Raw genomic sequence first — 19,393 nt, forward strand, 5'->3', positions numbered from 1 at the left:
ATAGATAAGGAGATTAGTAAAACATAGAAAGAAATTGATGACATAGCTGATGTTATAGTTGGTTCATTTGAACATATATAAGTTTTTGAGTAGGAAATGACAGTTTTTGAGGAAAAGTTAGAGAAACTTAAGAAAGAGAAGGCAAGGATAAGGTCAAATGCCTGAGAACTTAAAATTAAATTTGGTCCTAAGTTGGACAATCTTATCTCTCAGAGAATTGAAATCTCTAAGGCATTAGTTTAAGGAGAGCAATCACCGAAATAACACATGCATTATCTCATTGGCACTATCCAACAGACTGAGGCAACTTTGAATGATAGCAAAAAGTTTATGCAGAGTTTAAATTTAGTTTTGGTAGATATTTTTCAGATTGTAACCAACCAGTTATAGACTTTGAGGTGAAACTTTTGCACTCATTTGATTACTTTTGACAAACCTTTATCATTGATGTCAAAGGGGGACTAGTGGAGAGAAAAATTCTTATGCAGAGGAGATTACTTTCTCAGGGGGAGCACATCTTTTTGGAATATTTTTGGACTTCAGTTTTGGGGAGCAGTTTTTGGATTTTTCTCGTCTATGTTGCCAACAATGCCAAAGGGGGAGATTGTTGGCATTCTACACTCTTATGAGAATAGTTGATGTTGTCATTGATGGCAACCAACTGGAAATCATCTAGCAACCAACTAGAAGATACCGGCACCGACAATAAACGTCTACATACATGGGAAGGCACTTACAACACTGGCAACAATGCATACCAACACTCAGGCCGACATGGAATAAACTTTTGTTTATTGTATTTTAATGTAAATATCTTTTGTAAAAGCCAGCATGGTGCATTGTAATAGACCCATATATGTGTGAGATCTTATAGGTCATTTTTATAGATGTAGATGGAAGAAAGTTGTAATGTGTAGTAAGTCCATTTTTGTATAAGGTGATATAGGTGACAGCGAAGGTTTTGGCTATTGACTGATCTTAAACTGGTACTGAACCTAGAATAAGAGATGTTGTTTTAAAGAAGTACATTATATTGGATTTTGATAGTCCATTTTGTAGTCAATGTGACTCTTTATTGAGCAGTGTGGTCTAGGCAGTTGGTCTCCCTGCATGTGTAGGCCCATCATTGTAAGAAGTATTTATTCATTGGGCAGTGAGTAAATATTGTGGGTCAAAAATCCCATCGAGTTTTTTTCAACACCGGGTTTCCTTGTTAAATATCTTGTGTTATGGTGTGTTTTCTATGATGTCTCTATTATTATTATTTGCTGCATTAATTCTTATTTACCGGTACACTGTTTTGGGATGGAAAGTTTTAAATAAGTATAAATATTCTAGAAACTGGTTAGACACTGATTCACTCCCCCTCTTAGTGTCTTTGGGACTATCATTGATTCTAACATACCCCCTAAGGATTATTCTTTAGTTAGATAAAAAATCTCCTACTGGTGGAGGATTACTCTATTCTACCGGTGTAGAGATAGTTTCATCAACTCTCTGATCTGCCTTCTTAATCCATTGTTTTGAAAATTCTTGCTTTACTTCATCTACCGTTTCTTTGCCCTTCAAACTAGATCCTTTATTGTTCATCGATGTATTCTTGCTTCTACAAAATTTTGCAATATGTCCAATCTTGTTACATGCATAACAGGTTATATTATTCCTCTAAATAGCCTTTCCATATCCTTGACCTATTTGTGATCTGCATTGATTAGATAAATGCCCAAATCTTCTACAAACATAGCATTTCACATTCATTTTGCAATTTTTTGAATTATGACCAACTTTGTTGAATTTGGAACATTGACCGGTGGGTGAGTTTGTATTCTGATTATTTCTAAATCTACACTAATTTGCTCTATGACCATATTTTTTGCAATTGAAACATTTCCCATTAAATTTATAAGCATTGGTTTGTCTTACCAATTTGTTCTGATCTTGAATATTTGCAGTACCAGAACTTCCTCCAATTTCAAATCCAAGTCCATTTGTATCTCCATCAGGTTTCTATCTTTTAAGCATATCATCAATCCTTTCTAAACTTTTCTTGAATTTGTCTTTGTCTTCATTTGTAGTGACCAACTCATTTTCCATAATTCCAACTTGTCTTGCAAGCTCATCTTTGTTATGTTGCATGTGAATCAGTTCTATCTTTAGCATATCATTTTCATGACCAAGTCTCAGACTTTCATTTCCTGCATCATTAATTCTCCTAGTCAATTCTTCTTCATTCTTCTTCCTATCTTCAAAATCCTTACATAACCTCATAATCATATCTTGCATTTCATTCTTCATATTACTATTTTCTTGTCTCAACTTATTTGCAATGTCTCTAATGTTAGAGTAATTGGGTCTTTACTTGATTAATTAAACATTATTTGTTTAATTCTTTAAGTTTCCAATTTTTTTTGTACACTTAAGCTAACATTAGGTGCATATAATTAATTATTATGTGCAAACCTAGGTTTTTCCCTTTTTAGGGTTTCTTGACCTATTAGAGGTTACTTTTTCTTTTCATTGTATTATCTTTTCACAATACTTTTTTCTGGTGAATTGGAGCTCTCTTGTTTGGAGAATAGTTTTTCCTTTGTTTTTCATGTTCTTCAGATTTTGCTTCATTGCTTGTCCTTGTAATAGGTTATTTGGCTTGCAAAAGATCTTCAGGCTACTATGGGTTAGTATTTCTCAACTCCTATATGGTATCAGAGCTTTAGATCTACACCTACCTATTCTTGTTTTGAGATTTTTGGCTTTGGAAGCAGATCTAGGGTTTCAGACATTTTTTGTGTGCTTAGGGTTAAGGTTTTTTTTTCTGAGCACTTTGGGCCTAAACAGACCTCACCATCGTGCTCAGAAGACCCAAAAACCCCTATGGTCATAAAATTTGTCCATTTTTGACCCTTGAGCATCTGGGTGATTTTTTTTCTCTCCAAGCCAGATCGTACGGCCCTGGCACACAAATCAAGAAAAAAATTTTGCAAAAAAAAAAAAAAAAATTGCCTTTTTACGGCATGCAGGCTGAATTGTTTTGATTTTCAAAAAAATTTACAAAAAAAAAAATCAATCAAATAAAAAAAAAACGCATTAAAAAAAAGGGATTTTTTAAACCCACCTTTTAGGGTACCGAACCTAACAATCCGGCGCCGTATGGACCTGTCAGGCTGGCCCCACAGGCGCTGCCAGCCTCCGGCTTAGGCACCAGCTCCGGCTCCGTGACCTTCCTCTCGGGCTCCGGCTTTGGCTCCGTGACCGTCCTCCCCGGCTCTGGCTCCAGCGACTTTCCTCCGCTCCAGCAGGCACTCCGATCGCCACTCCCGCCTCGCCGGCGTGCCACCACCGTCGGGTTGCGCCTCTTCCACCGGGCCGCGCCACCTCTGCCCGGCCTGAGCGCTGCTCTAGCCCAGCACCTCCTACGTCCGGCCAAAGCACCACCTCCATCCAGCCCTAGCACCACCTCCGCCCGGCCCAAGCCCCACCTCCGCCCGGTGCACCACCAGCCCCTCCTCTCTAGTCCTTTTGAGAGGGGGTTGGTTTTTTGGGCCTAGATCGTGCATCCAGAGTCAGATTTTGGCAAACGAATAGGCATTGGAAAGGTGATTTCGAGCCAGATTTTGTGGTGGTAGATTTTTTTCCTAGATCTACTGTTTGACTATGTTTTTTACTAGTCAAAGTCGGGCTTCTTTTTTGCACTTCTGGGACCATAGAATGGGCAAACGAACTCCATTTTTTGAAAATGAATAGGTGTTGGAATGCTCTTAGCATTCTCTACTCAGATTTGTGATCTTTTTTCTCAAAATTTTCATCAAGTGCATGAGATATCAGTTTGAAGTTTTTTTGCTTATGCACTACTTCCTTCTCATTACTATGTACTAGGGTTTGGTTTTCTCCATTGTGGGGGGGTGTTTTTTTCTCACTTTTTGTCATTTATATCAGAAATCAGGAACACCTAAACTCTCAAAAAAAACAAACCCTTCTGCATCTTCTGTCTATTCTGAAAGATCACATAATAAAAACAACCAACAAGCAGGTGCAGGTGCAGAGTATTTTCTTTGTTCTCATGGCCGATCCTTTAGTTGAGTTGTTGACTTCACACAACTATCACACCTGGAAGCCCTTAATCACAAGGTTTCTCAGGTCATGAGGGTTGTGGGCTACTTTGGATGAGGTTTAGCCAGGCTTTCACCGTCCTTATGAGGTTCTTATGTACCAGAACAAGCTCGATGAGGCCATGGGTTTGATCGCTTTGCATGTCTCCGACAGTCTTTTATTTCACCTTGATGAGTTGCTTACTCCTTGGGATATGTGGTTGAAGTTTGATTCTCTCTTCGGGAGGGTCAATGAGATTTGGGCATTACAGATTGAGGCAGAGTTGACTTCATTGTTACCTGATACCTTTCCCACTATTGAGGATTTTTTGAACAAATTCAAGACTACCAGATCTGTTCTTCAGGGATGTGGAAAGAACAAGACCGATATTGAGTGCATTCATTTGATTCTTTCAAAGCTTCGGGGTCCCTTTCAGTTTTTTGCCTCTGCTTTCTACTCCACCATGAATGGTTTGGGTACTAATTTCACCATGCCTAGCTTTGATGTCTTTTGTGAGCACTTGTCTCATGAGCAGTCTCATCTTTCTCAATTGGATACGCTCTCAGGCTCCAAGAACAAAGCATTGGTTGCTCAGTCCTCTAAGGAGAAGGACAAAACAAAATAGAAACCAAAGCCAAAAAAACCTTTTGCAGGTAGTGATAATTCCTCCAAGCCTGCTCCTAAGTTTGATTCAAAACCAGTTCCTCCCAAACAAGGGAAATCTTCACAGTCTGGTGAGTCTTCCTCCAAGACTAAGAAGAAATCATTAGAGACTTGTAGTTTTTTGTGGAAAGGATGGACATCCAATTTCCAGGTGTTGGAAATGATTAGAGGCTTTAGAGGAAGCCATGCAGCAGCATCACATTTCCTCACCTCAAGCGTCTTCTCCTTCCATAGGGAAAGGTCATGCTCTCACTTCTAGAGCTTCGACCTTTGGGTCCACTTGGATTCTAGATTCTGGTGCTTCTCATCATATGACACACACTCAGCAGTTGGTTACTCCTCTTGCCTCTTGTGGTATTTCATAGATTGCAGTGGGTGACTCAGTTCAGCTTTTCATCTTGGGTTCAAGACCTGTCTCTTTGGATGGGGGTACTCTACAGAATGTTCTGGTTGTCCCTAACATCTCGATGAACCTCCTATCCATTTATCAGATTTGCCACTCTGGATTTGGTAAGACAGTTGAGTTCTCACCACATGATGTGGTTATTCGGGACCTCCATGACCCTGATTTGGTTGTGGCTTCTAGTAGTGTGGATTCTGCATCTCGTCTCTACAGATTTGACGAATTTGAGCCCTCTTCAGGTATAGGTTCATCTCTCATAGCACATGCAGATTTAGTGAGTAAGCTTTGGCATGAGCGATTGAGCCATGTCAATTACAGATATCTTCAGCAGATGAGTACATAGGCACTTGTTCTTGGGCTCCCACAGATTTCCTGCATTGATGGTGTTTGTCATTGTTGTGTTCTTGGCAAGCATCACCGAGATCCCTTTCCAAAGGGGAGAGCCTCTCATGCTTTGGCACCCTTGGAGTTGATTCACAGTGATCTCATGTCATTTCCCACTCCTTCTTTTTCAGGGGTCAAGTATGTACTCACGTTTATTGATGACTTCTCTAGATGCACATGGGTGTACTTTCTTAAGTACAAGTTTGATGTCTTTGATTCATTTTGAATCTTCAAGACATTTGTTGAGAAGCAGTCTAGCTATTCTATTTGGCAGATATGTACAAATAATGGGGGGGAGTATGTGAATCAGGCTTTCAGAGATTTTTTCACTGAGCATGGTTTTAGCATCAGTTTACTATTCCCTACACCCCTTAGCAGAATGGTGTTGCTAAACGCAAGAACATAACTTTACGGGAGATGGCGAATTGTATGATTTAGTCCAGGTCCATGGATTCATCTTTTTGGACTGAGGCAATCAATTGTGCCAACTATATTCAGAATCAGATGCCTCACAAGGCTATTCGACATATGACTCCTGAGGAGGCTTGGTCTCATGACAAGCCTGATGTTTCCTTTTTTTGGGTATTTGGTAGTGAGGCATGGGCCTTTATTCCTGATGCTCAGAGGAAAGCCATGGAGCGAAAGAGCCAAACACTCATTTTTGTTGGCTAGTGTGAGGATGTTAAGGCATATAGGTTGTTTGATCCTGATTCCAGAGAGGTCCTATTTCGACGGGATGTTCAGTTTGATGAGCGTCTTCCCACAGTGGATACCCCGACTCCAACGTCTACTCCTCTGCCTACTCTAGCCACTGCACCACTTTAGGATCTTATTGAGGATGATTCTGATGATGGTGCTGATGATCCACCATCCCCACCTCCACCTGCTCCACCTCAGATGCCCAAGTGGGCTTGCCTTACTATTGTAGCGGTCGGTCCTCTGGCTAGTGATCCTTAACATACTCGTCGCACTCGTTCTCACACAATGGGTTCTAGTCTTTTGAGTCATGCTATTTCAGATGATCCTCAGAAGTTTTCAAAGGTGATAGGTCACCCTGAGAGGGATTGTGCTATGGAGGAGGAGTATTCTTCTTTGATGAGGAATCATACATGGGATCTCTATCCTCTTCCTAAGGGTAGAAAGATGGTTAGGTGTCACTGGTTGTATCGCACCAAATATGCTGTTGATAGTTCCATTGATAAGTACAAGGCACGTCTTGTTGCGAAGGGTTTTTCACAGGTTGAGGGTATTGATTACTCTGAGACATTTGCCCCTATAGCCAAGATGAATTCCATTCGCTTTGTACTTTCTCTTGCAGCTTCTCGACGTTGGCCTGTTTTTCAGATGGATGTGAAGAGTGTCTTCTTACATGGGGATCTATAGGAGGAAATATACATGGAACAACCTTATGGATTTGTGTAGGATAGTTCTTTGGTTTGCAGACTTCAGCATTCATTGTATGGTCTCAAACAGGCCCCTCGGGCTTGGTATGAGAAGATGGACTCTTTCTTGCTCTCCATTGGGTTCTCTTGCAGTCATTTTGATCACATCGTCTACATTTAGTTTCTTGAGGGTGACATTTTGATTCTTGTGCTATATGTTGATGATCTTCTCATCACGGGTAGCTCATCCTCTATGATTCAGCATATTCAGTGTGCCTTGATGGATCAGTTTGAGATGACAGATCTCAGTCTCTTGCCCTATTTCCTTGGTCTTTAGGTGATTCAATCTTTTGATGGGATCTCTCTCTACCAGCAGAAGTAAGCTCTTAACATGCTTTAGTGCTTTGGCATGCTTGATTGCAAACCTGCTCCCACACCATTTCAGTTAGGGGTTGCTTTGACCACAGCTTGTCCCACTCCTTCAGTTGATTCTACACTTTATAGGCAGTTGGTTGGCAGTTTGTTGTACCTAACTCACACCCATCCTGATATTTCCTTTACAGTTGGTCTTGTCTCTTTATTCTCCTATGAAGCTCATTAGAGTCATTAGCAAGCTGCCAAATGTATTTTGAGGTACATTCAGGGCACTAGTTCTCATGGAATTCATTATACATCAGGGGAACCTCACATTGTTGGCTACACTGACTCATATTGGGCTGGTGATGTCACTGATCGGAAGTCTACTTCTGGCTTTGTTTTCTATCTTGGCTCTGGTCCTATCACATGGTCTTGCAAGAAGTGGACTGCTCATGCATTATCATCTACAGAGGCTGAGTACCGCTCTGTTGTGCTCGCTAGTTAGGAGATCTTATGGCTTCAATAGTTGATGACTGAGTTTGGTTTTCCTCCTGATAGTCCCACTATTCTTGGTGTGACAATCAGAGTGCTATTCATATTTCCCACAACCTGGTAGAGCATCAGCGGATGAAGCACATTGAGCTTCACATGCATTTCATCTGTCAGTTGATTCAGGATGGTGTTCTCATTCTGGAGTATTCCAACTTCTGAGCAGGTTGCAGACATCTTCACGAAACCTTTTGCATCACCGCACTATCTTCAGTTGCGCTCTATGCTTGGAGTGAAGGAAGTTGTCCTTGGGGGGTCTTTATGAGGCCTTCCTTCCTTCTTCTTCTTCTTTTAGCATGTGCTTTTATCTCTTTTTGGAGAGGAGTTTTTTCCCACTGGGTTTTCTCCTTTGTCTCTGTTTCATAGAGATTTCATTGTATTTGGGTACCTGATCAGGCCTTGTTGCCGGGACCCATCTTTCATGCTTTCAGTAGTTGTTCTAGGTTTTAGCTTCTCCCTAAGTCTAGCTTAAGGGGGGGTGTTAGAGTAATTGGGTCTTTACTTGATTAATTAAATATTATTTGTTTAATTCTTTAAGTTTCCAATGATCTTTTTACACTTAAGCTAACATTAGGTGCATATAATTAATTATTATGTGCAAACCTAGGGTTTTCCCTTTTTAGGGTTTCTTGACCTATTAGAGGTTACTTTTTCTTTTCATTGTATTATCTTTTCACAATACTTTTTTCTGGTGAATTGGAGCTCTCTTGTTTGGAGAATAGTTTTTCCTGTGTTTTTCTTGTTCTTCAGATTTTGCTTCATTGCTTCTCCTTGTAATAGGTTATTCGGCTTGCAGAAGATCTTCAGGCTACTGTGTGGTTGTATTTCTCAACTCCTATATCTAAGAGTTTCCTTTTCATCATCATTATTTTGCATTTTCTCATGAAGTTCTTTTCTCTTATTTTGTGTTATAACTAGGTTCTCTTGAAGTCCTTTAATCAATTCCTTAGCACTCCTCAGATCATCTTCTAGTTTGATATTTTTCAATTTGTCTACATCAAAATCTTCAAGAGCTCCTTCCAATTATTTTCTTAAGTTCTCTATCTGTGCCGATGTCAAAATCTCCCTCAAGCTATTAGGATTTTGCAAATAGAGGATCAAGCTCTGATACCAATTGTTATATTCAATGACAATCCCAAAGACACTGAGAGTGGGGGGAGGGGGGTGAATCAGTGTCTAACTGATTAGCAGAATATTTAAACTTATTTATATATTTGCAACCCAAAACAATGTACCGGTAAATAAGAATTAATGTAGTAAACACAAATAATAGAGACAACATAGAAACACACCATAACACAAGATATTTAATGAGGAAACCCAGTGTGGGAAAAACCTTGGTGGGATTTATGACCCACAATATTTACTCATTGGCCAATGAATAAATACTACTTACAATAGGGGCCTTCACATGTAGGGAGGCCAACAACCTAGAGCTCACTGCTCAAAGAAGAGTCTCACTGACTACAAAATGGATAATTAAATCCAATACAATGTACTTTTCAAAACAACATCTCTAATACCAGGTTCAGTATCAGTTTAAGCTCAAATAGATACCTTATCCAAAAACCTTCACTGCCACTAAATAATTATTTTCTACCATACATATCATATATCTCCTCTCAAAATGACCTATAAGATCTCATACATATATGAGTCTTTTACAATATACGAGGTTGGCTTACAAAAGATAATTATATTTCAATAAACAAAATTTCATCCCATGTCGGTTGGAGTGCCGCTATGTTTTGTTGCCAATGTAATCTGAATGTCGGTGTAAGTGCTTGTTGATGCTGGTGTCTGCTGGTGTATAATATGTGATGTCGAGCATGTAGAAATCTATTGCCGGTTGGTTTCTAGTTGTTTTCCATCAATGACAACATCAACTATTCTCATAAGAGTGTAGAATACCAACAATTTGGTGATAGGTCATTCGGGTTGGGTCTTCACAACACTAGTGTGGATTTTGATAACGTTGTTACTACTCTTCCTAGGCTAAATGCTCTAAATCAACACAATCTTCTAGGCTTCAATTTAGTAGTCAGAAGAAATGATGAAATTATCATTAACTTCCTTGAACCTGTCAGATCTCTAATGCTTGTCCATCCTGAATTGATTGACCTTTTGCTTCAAAGCCAACCCATGAACCTACCAGTCTTCTTCAACAACCATACCCTCACCTGTTATCTAAATGTAGTTGAACCAATGGGCTCTTTCATTAGTAACCATAGCAAGAACATGACTGAAACAGACAACAAGTATCTCAGTCACAAAATTAAAAAGAAAAATAAAAGTTATGATTGTAAAAACCACACTGTGGCGATGTCAAAATAAAGAAAAGTAAAAATAAAGGACGAACCTAAGGGTGAAAACCTCTCTGAGGCACCCGAGGGTGAGATACTTGATATGCTGTCAAGTCACTTCCAAGAAAGGTCTTTCGTATTGATTGAACCAACTCAACCAGTGAATATTGGAAGTCAAGAGATACCATATATCATCCATTTAGCTCAATCATTGTCAGTAGAGGAGTTAAATAGTTTAGTAACATCTTTTCAGAGAAGAAGATCAACTTTGCATGGACATACTCCGATATGTCAGGCCTAGATCCTGATCTCATGATGCATCATCTCTCTATTGCATCAGGAGTTAAACCAGTCAAGAAAAAACTCTATAAGATGCATCCTCATATGGCATTTCTAGTCAAGGCTGAACTCAAAAAGCTGCTCAAAGCAAGATTTATCAGAGCTATAGACTATGTAGAATGGATATCAAACATAGTACATGTATCGAAGGCAAACAAATCTATTAGGGTTTGCAAAGACTCCAGGGATCTCAACAAAGCATGTCTAAAATACAATTTTCCATTGCCTAACATTGATATGATAGTGGACATGACTGTTGGATATGAGATGTACTCATTAATGGATGGATTCTCTTGTTATAATCAAATCAAGATAGCTCCTGAGGATCAAGAATAGATAGCCTTCACATGTGCATGGGGAACCTTCTACTAAAAAATCGTGCCATTTGGACAAAAGAATTCAGGAGAAACTTTCCAAAGAGCAGTAACCACTATCTTCCACGATATGATGCACAAAAACATGGAAGATTATGTTGATGACACCCTATTCAATACCATGAGGACATCCATACATGTCCAAGAATTGGGCCTCATAATAGATAGAATGGAAAGATTCAAGCTTCGGCTAAATCCTAAAAAAGTGTGCATTCAGAGTGACATCAAGGAAATTCCTTGGTTACATTATTTCAAAGAAAGGAATTGAGGTTGATCCTCAGAAGGTCCAAGCCATAATGGAAATGCCTCCACCCAAGAACATCAGTCAAATGAGGACACTGCAAGGATGTCTACAATCAATTAGATGCTTTATATCTCAGCTAGCAGACAAAGCTCAACCTTTCACAAAAGCATTATGGAAAGGAGTAACATACAACTGGGATGAGGAATGTGAGTAGCATCTTCAACAAATCAAATAATATCTTTCCAATCCACCTATTCTAATGTCGCCTATTCAAGGAAAACCATTATAACTATACATTTTAGCTACTAAGACATCACTGGGAGCACTCCTTTCTCAACAAGATGAAAATGATAAGGAAAGAGATATATACTACATCAATCAAACATTCATATTATATGAGAAAAATTATTCAACAATTGAGAAAGCTTTCTTAGAAGTGGTATTTGCATCACAAAAGCTAAGACACTACATGTTAGCTCACTCCATCAAGTTAGTAGCTAAGATTGATCCACTAAAGTATCTTCTCAGTAAAGCTACACTCACCGGTAGACTGGCTAAATGGGTCATGGTGTTGACAAAATTTGACATTGAATATGCAGAAAGGAAAGCTATAAAAGGGCAAGCCATAGTGGATCAACTTGTAGATTCTCCTTTACAAGATGATCAACCCTTGAACATAAAATTTCTAGAAGAATCAATTTTGCATCTCACTCAGAGATCCTGGTAGATTTTCTTTAATGAATCTTTCACCCATGAGGAGTCGAGAGCTAGAATTCTTTTCATTACTCCTTAGAAATACTCCATACCAAAGGTGTACAAGTTACTCTTTCCTTGTACAAATAACATTGTTGAATATGAATCCTTGGTAAATGGGATTAAGTTGACACTTGAATGGAATGTCATAGAAATGCACATATATGGTGACTCTCAACTGGTGATCAATCAAATCAACGACCTATATCAGACAAGAGATGAAACGTTTATGCCTTAAATAATGGTGGACAACTTCAAGAAATACTTTGTGTTCATCTCATTTGAGAAAATCCCAAGGTCAATAAATAATGTAGCAGATGCTATGACAAAATTGGCATCCATTCCATAGCTACAAGAGCTAGAGTTCCGCTATGAATTTCTGGTGGAAGAGTTTTTATACCCTGCATATGACTCCCTTGACTCCCAAATGATTTGTGCCATTATTGAACAAGATTCATATTGATACAACCATATCTATTCCTATCTCCAAGACCAAGCTATCCCAAAAAATTTCACCCATAATGAAAAACATAACCTAATTCGTAATGCCTCCCATTATGTCATCATTGCTAACGATCTATATAGGTGAGGGTTAGATGGTGCCTTTCTTAGGTGTTTAGAATCAAAAGTGTCTCAACAAGCATTGACTAAAGTCCATGATGGTATTTGTGGATCTCATTCGAATGGCTTAACATTAGCATGGAAATTACTAAGGGTTGGCTACTACTAGCCTGATATAGAAAATGATCCTTTGAAATATGCTAACACATGTCAAAAATGCCAGTTATATGGTAATATCATACATGCCTCGACAAGGGAACTCATTCCCTTTCTAACACATTGGCCATTTCAACAATGGGCTTTTGATTTGGTTGGTCAGATTTATTCAGCTTCTTCAAATGGACTTCATCATTACCACTATTGAGTACTTCACAAAGTGGGTCAAAGTGGTTCCGCTCATCAAAGCAATCAGGAAACAAGTAGCCATGTTTATTTTGAATTATATAATCTATCATTATGTGATTCCATCTTCAATCATCACTAATAATGGGGTGCATTTCAAAAATAGGACATAACTGAGCTATGTGACAAATTCAAGATCAAACAACACTGGTCCTCGATATATTACCCTCAAGGTAATGGACAGGCTGAAGCATCTAGTAAAATGATGTTGACAATATTGCATCGTACAGTGAACAAATATGGAAAGGATTGGCATTTAAATATCAATCTTGCACTGTGGGCTTATTGAAGAAGCATCATAACTCCTACTAGTGCTACTCCTTTTGCTTTAGTATAAGGGGCTAAAGCAGTCATTCCTATAGAAGTGGAAATCCCATCTTGGAGAGTTTCCTTGCAGAATCTAATCACCAATGAAGACCAGAGAGTATCCAAGTTGCAAGAAGTCGAGTTTCTTGATGAACATCAGCAAGAAACATTCAATCACTTAAGAGGTTATCAACAAATAATGTCTAGAGGATATAAAACAAAGGTTCGACATAGAGAATTTCAGGTTGGTGACCTTTGTCTAAGAGAAAATCTAAATAATCAACAAGATCGGGGACAAAAAGGGAAGTTTGAACCCAACTGGCTAGGTCCATACATTGTTATAACCAACTTTGGCTCAGATGCCTATCAACTCCCTACATCAGAAGGAGAACAACTCCGAGAGCCCATCAACACCACCCATCTGAAGAAATTCTACACCTAAAGGATTTTTAAGCTCCAACTACTTTGTAGAGAAAAAAAAGTCCTGAAAAAATGGTTGTTGTAGTGAAAACCTGGCAACCAGGTGCTCAATGACAAAAAAAAAAGAATAAAAAAAGAAAAATTAAAAAAATAAAATAAAACTAAAAAAATAAAAAATAAAAGATCTCTACCAAGAAGGTGAAAAATTGGTAAATAGGCGCCGCTTGTACTCACAAGCACTCTATATATCAACGTAACTTTGGCATTCCCTACTTTCATTCCCTTCTTTCTCACTTTACTTTTGCTTGTGCATAATCTTTAGTCACTTTCATGACACCCTTGGTTCTCCTTAGAACCCTCATGGCTTACAATCGATCAACATTATAGTCTTAGAGCACTTCAATCTTAAAGCCCTTGGCAGCTCAACCAATCAATCCTTGTGTTAGTCAAGTTTGGATCATTCACTCTAAGTTAGTCATCTGTCTCCTACCTTATACAAATTTTTTATCACTGGCACCCTATCAAACATGCAAAACAAGAACAACTGAAAACAACAACTCAAACCACTTGAGCTATGCTGACATTTTCTTTGTATGTTGTCTTTTATATTAGCTTTAGCTCATTATTCCCTCTGAGTAACTCAAGGAAATCCATCTTGACTAAGAGGTACAAGGACTAGGGGCATAATACCTTTCTCTATTTTCTTCTTGTGGATGTGATTTCGATGATCTGAAAATGTCCTATAAATTGTGTGTCTATGATAAGAGCCTTCGCATTAAGGTGAAATGGCCTCACATACCTCGAATCCGTTTATATGCACATGGTGCAGGAGCACCTCATGACTAAGATAATAAGAGAAATAAAGGATAAAGGAAACACATGAGAATGTGACCTTTCAATCTATGTAATAGGGTAGTCTTGTTTGTTTGATGTTTGATTTGTTTGTAATAAACCCCACCTTGTTACCCAATGACATGGATTTGACAAATTGATAAGCTACCATGGGAAAATGGGCCTAGGGGTATTTGGTTGAGTATTTTTCTAGGTATTTATGTGTTGGAGGTGTCTTAGGAAGGTTTAGGACATGTTGAAGTACCTCTAGGTAGGTGGATTAACATATGTCAAAAGTTGCTCAAACTTGACAACTTTGTTGACAAATTTTAATGACAACTTTTGGTTGCAAATAGTAACTTCCTTCCAATAGTCACCTTGGTTCAAAACGTGGTTGATAACCATTGAGGAATGTATAAAATTTCATCCCCAATCATCATTGGAAAAAGAGAGAACGACTTTGTAAACTTTTGGCATCATTGAAGTAATATATTTTTGAGAATTTCCTATAATTCTGTTATTCTACGTGGTGTACCATATTGTATGATAATTTTGGAGTTAGGAAACTAGTGGGATGTATTAGAGTGGAAAATCACCTTTTAGATGCATCAAGTCTGAGGTCCTAATTCTCCAAGACAAGGAAGAAATTGACAAATTTCTAGAAGTGTTCTAGGTTTGACAGTTTTGCCTAGGGTTTTGCAAAGAAATGGCCTTACCTTGATAATCCTTCATTGGTGGTTCATAGATTTGAAAGGGATGCAAGTATGGCCAATTTATTTTAGGATTATAAATGCCTTTTGTATGTTAGGACTAGTTGGAGGTGAGGGTTTGATGTATTAAGGTGGGCAACTCCATGTGGCCATTAGGCAAGTGTAAGGAAACAGGTCTCACATCAGGGGTTAAAGGTATTATCATGGCCTAAGACTTAGGAATTTGTGTATTTGAAATGGCTTAAGATTATTCCTTGAGTTTTTTTGGTGAGTTAAGGTCTATGTCTATTCACTCCTTTGTAAAATAGGCCTAATTGGGATATACCGGTCCTCTAACCAAAGTAGGGTTTGGATTGTTGTGTTCCCTACTGGTAAGAACCCTTAGGATATGTTTATTAAATCCCAAAAGGGTATCCAAATCCAAGATTTTTTATGTAGTCTTTTGGAGAAATTAAGACTTAAGTGTGGAAAACCGGTCTGGTAGGGCTACTAGGTTTTGTAGGCCTTGTTGCAGAAGTCACCGAAACTGGTAGAGGGAACCTGAATTCAATGATTGAAGGAGGTCTCCTTGACCTAGGGGACTTCAGATCAAACCTTAAATAGACATTGTTTCATTGGAGAAGGGACCAAACCATTGTTGATCGTAGGGTCCTTGTATTGGTCAATGAAAGAGGCCTTATACCGATAGTCTTTTGTTTGGAAGAAAGGGATGTGGGACTTGTCAAACTAATATTCCTTAACCCCTAGGAGTGTCGTGTGATTTCTAGGGTCCTTGGTGTGTTCTTGGATTAGAGGAACCTATCATATACCTATATCGGGACTCTGCATCAGATTGCTATCAGAGCATAGGAGGAATCTTTTTGGGAATAAGAATAGTACATGCTAGCAAAAGAATCAGAGGGTGAGGCTAGAAGAATGCCTCCAAAGGTGACAAATGTGGAACTTTCCAAGATGGTGCAAGAGAATAGAGAAGAAAATGATATGCTTAGAAGGTTTATTGAGAACTTGGAAGGCAGGTTGGAGAGAGGACCTGGTGGCTCAGAGGAAGTGGGAGAAGAAGAGGAAGTTCCTGCAGAGCATAGGTACCTGGTCAATGCCTTGAAGTCTCTGTAGAGGAGAACCATGGACCAGAAATCAAACCTTCCCATTTTCAATGGGAAGATGGATGTCGATGGAGTGATGGACTGGATAGAGTCCTTAAACAACTTCTTTGAATGTGAAGACATTGCTAACAACCAAAAGATGAATATTTCCAATTCAAAAATGCAGGGAGCGGCCCTAACATGGTGGAATTTTATGCAAGGAGAAAGAGTGAAAGAGGGAAGAGGAATGATCGCCTCTTAGAAGAATATAATTATAGAGATCAAGGGAGTATATGTACCTAAGGACTATGAAGTCCAATTACAAAAGATAAGGCAAAATCTCAGACAAAAAGAGATGAATGTGTGTGCCTATACTAAAGAATTTCAGAAATTGAGTATAAAGTCTAAGAAGGTTGAAGATGAAAGTGAAAGAGTGGCAAGGTATCTGAATGGCCTAAGGTGGAACATACAAGAAGAGTTGAACCTCTTGTGCCTTGGCATTGTTCATAGATGCTATCAACTAGCATTAAAGGTAGAGGAGAAGCTCAAAAGAAGACAAGAGTAGAGAAGTAGAGGAAGGGGTAAGCAACCAAGACGAAGGAGCAACTTCAGAGGAAGATCAAATTTTGAATTTCAAGGAGAGAGAAGTCAAGACTCCTCAAGGAATGACAACAACAACAAAGGCAACTTCAGAGGTAGAAGGCCAAATTTTAGAGGAAGATCATTAGGAAGAAGAGCAGGACCAATCAAATGTTTTAACTGCAACCAAGAGGGACACATTGCTAGCAGATGCCCGAAGAAGATGTGGTCTAGTTCCCAAGGAGAAAGGAGAGCCAATCTAACCCAAGAATCAGATTACCAACACCTATGGAGCCACCTTAGAGGAAGACTATCTTCCGCACCACTTGCCAATCACTATCAGGAGGAAAGATATGTAAAGTTCTGGTTTACTCGGGGTCTACTGAGAATTTTGTGTCAATAGAAATGGTAGAGAAGTTAAAATTGAGGAGGATACCCCATCCATACCCCTATAAGGTGTCTTGGCTCACAAAAGGGCAACAAACTCTTGTAGAAGAGCAGTCATGGGTAGAATTCAAGATGGGAGCATTTAAAGATAAGATTTTGTTTGATATTGTTAACATGGATGCTTGTCACCTATTTTTTGGAAGACCATGGAAGTATGACCTCAAAGCACACCATGATGGCTTTAGGAATACCTATTCCATAACAAAGTATGGAAAAGTCATAGAGCTACTGCCCTTGATTGAAAACAATGAAGGGCATAAAGAAACTAAGTCCAAAGTGATGATGATGGAGGGAAAACCATTCCACAAGGAGATAAAGATGGAAGAAGGAATATGATTTGCATTGCTTCCAATACCAACCTCAAAGGGAAAGCCTACCGTAGATGATAGCGCAGAAGGAAAGGACAAGGATCTCAGTCCAGAAGTGAAGTAGATCATTGGTAGATACCAGGGAGTTGCAGATGGAGTACCAAGGAATTTTTTGCCAATGAGAGAGATCAGTCATTGTTAGGACCCAGAGGCAACTGAGAGGGGAGGTGAATATGTTGTCTATTAATTTCATCCCAAATATAACTTAACCAAACTTAATGCATAATACCAGTAAACCAAAATTAATGTTGGTTGACAGTTTAATAGTTAATAACAGTGTCAATAGTTAATAACAGTACCAGTAAAGTTTAATGCATGAAATAGAAAGACAAATAACAACCACAACACATAACACATATATTTGTACATGGAATTTATATAAGGGGAAAAACCATGATGGGAAACCTTACCCACAATCAGATGATACTACTGTAGATAGTATATGTGTACAAATGGGGTCTGCACATGTAAAAAGGCCAATTGCCTAGAGCTCACCGCTCAATCACAAAATGGGAGTCACCCTAAATACAATTGTATGGTTAAATCCAATGATAAAGTACTGCTCAAAATAACATCTTCATATGCCAGATTCAGTAACAATTAAGCTCTAATTGTCTTCTTCATACCTTCCTTGAATCTTCAAATGATGTCTACGTGTATAGATCTACTTATATTTGCATATACCTTATTACAACCTTGTAATACCTAATTGCATTCCCTATGTTAATCTCACAAATGACATCTTACATATATACCAGAACCTAAGACCAAATGTGTAGGTCAGCTCACTAAGAATATTACAATTAAATCAATTACAAATGAATCAATATGTGATGCATCATGTCGACTCAATGCAATTATAGTAATAACCAATCAATAAATCATCTTCATAACATGTCGTGCTGATTTGGAATAGATAACGCTTGCCAGTCCATAACCTAGACCAATTTGCCGGTAACAGCAAATATGCAAACTCGATTAGACTAATAACCAAATCACCAAAACCAAGTGTCCAAACAATGTCTTTGACATAACCAAGTAATCTCCACATGATAACAGATCATCCTCAATGTCGATGAACAATATAACCTGTCGGTGAAGCCAATACCAGTGACTGTGCATAAGTCACTGATCATGTCGGTGAACATAACCAAATATCTTTAGTGCTTATAAGTGCTCACAAGTGTTGATAGGTGTTGACATTAATGACAAAACCAATGCAACACATCCATAATACCAAAATCTCCCCCTTTGGCATTGATGGCAACACAATATGGAAAAACCATCTAAGTGCCAAAGCAGAAATGCCAAAAACCAAAAACCAACAATCTCCCAAAGAGATTAATTACCATAAATCAAAATACAAGTGCAGAGAGTAACAATCTCTCCCCTAATGAATAATCTCTCCCCAAAAGATAACGTGTTTTTCCATAGATATCTCTCCCCCTTTGACATCAAATGCCAAAGCAATACAAAATTGGATACAATCAGTTCATAGAACTTATTACAAATACCAATTGATGCCCTGCAAAAAGGGTTAGAAAATATGTTCGATGACAACACACACACAAGAGCAAAGCATTAGTGTTAGCAACAAAAGATTATTCTAAATAGGCATACCAAAAGAGATACCAAAAGCATGAGAGAATATTTAACTAGGAAGGTAAATATGATGAGACATCTCCAAATGCCTCCTAACATGCTCTTAGCTTCTTCTCCTTTGTTCCTCTCCTCTCCAAGTTCCAAACTAGTGTAGCTCTCAACAGCTTTTTGCACTATGGATGCTTATGGAGGTTTGAGATTCAAGTATTTACTCTAAACGTGAATAAAAAGCTAATACTAGATGCTAA

Source organism: Cryptomeria japonica, chromosome 6 (genome assembly GCF_030272615.1).
Source record: "Cryptomeria japonica chromosome 6, Sugi_1.0, whole genome shotgun sequence".
In the NCBI taxonomy this organism is placed as follows: domain Eukaryota; kingdom Viridiplantae; phylum Streptophyta; class Pinopsida; order Cupressales; family Cupressaceae; genus Cryptomeria; species Cryptomeria japonica.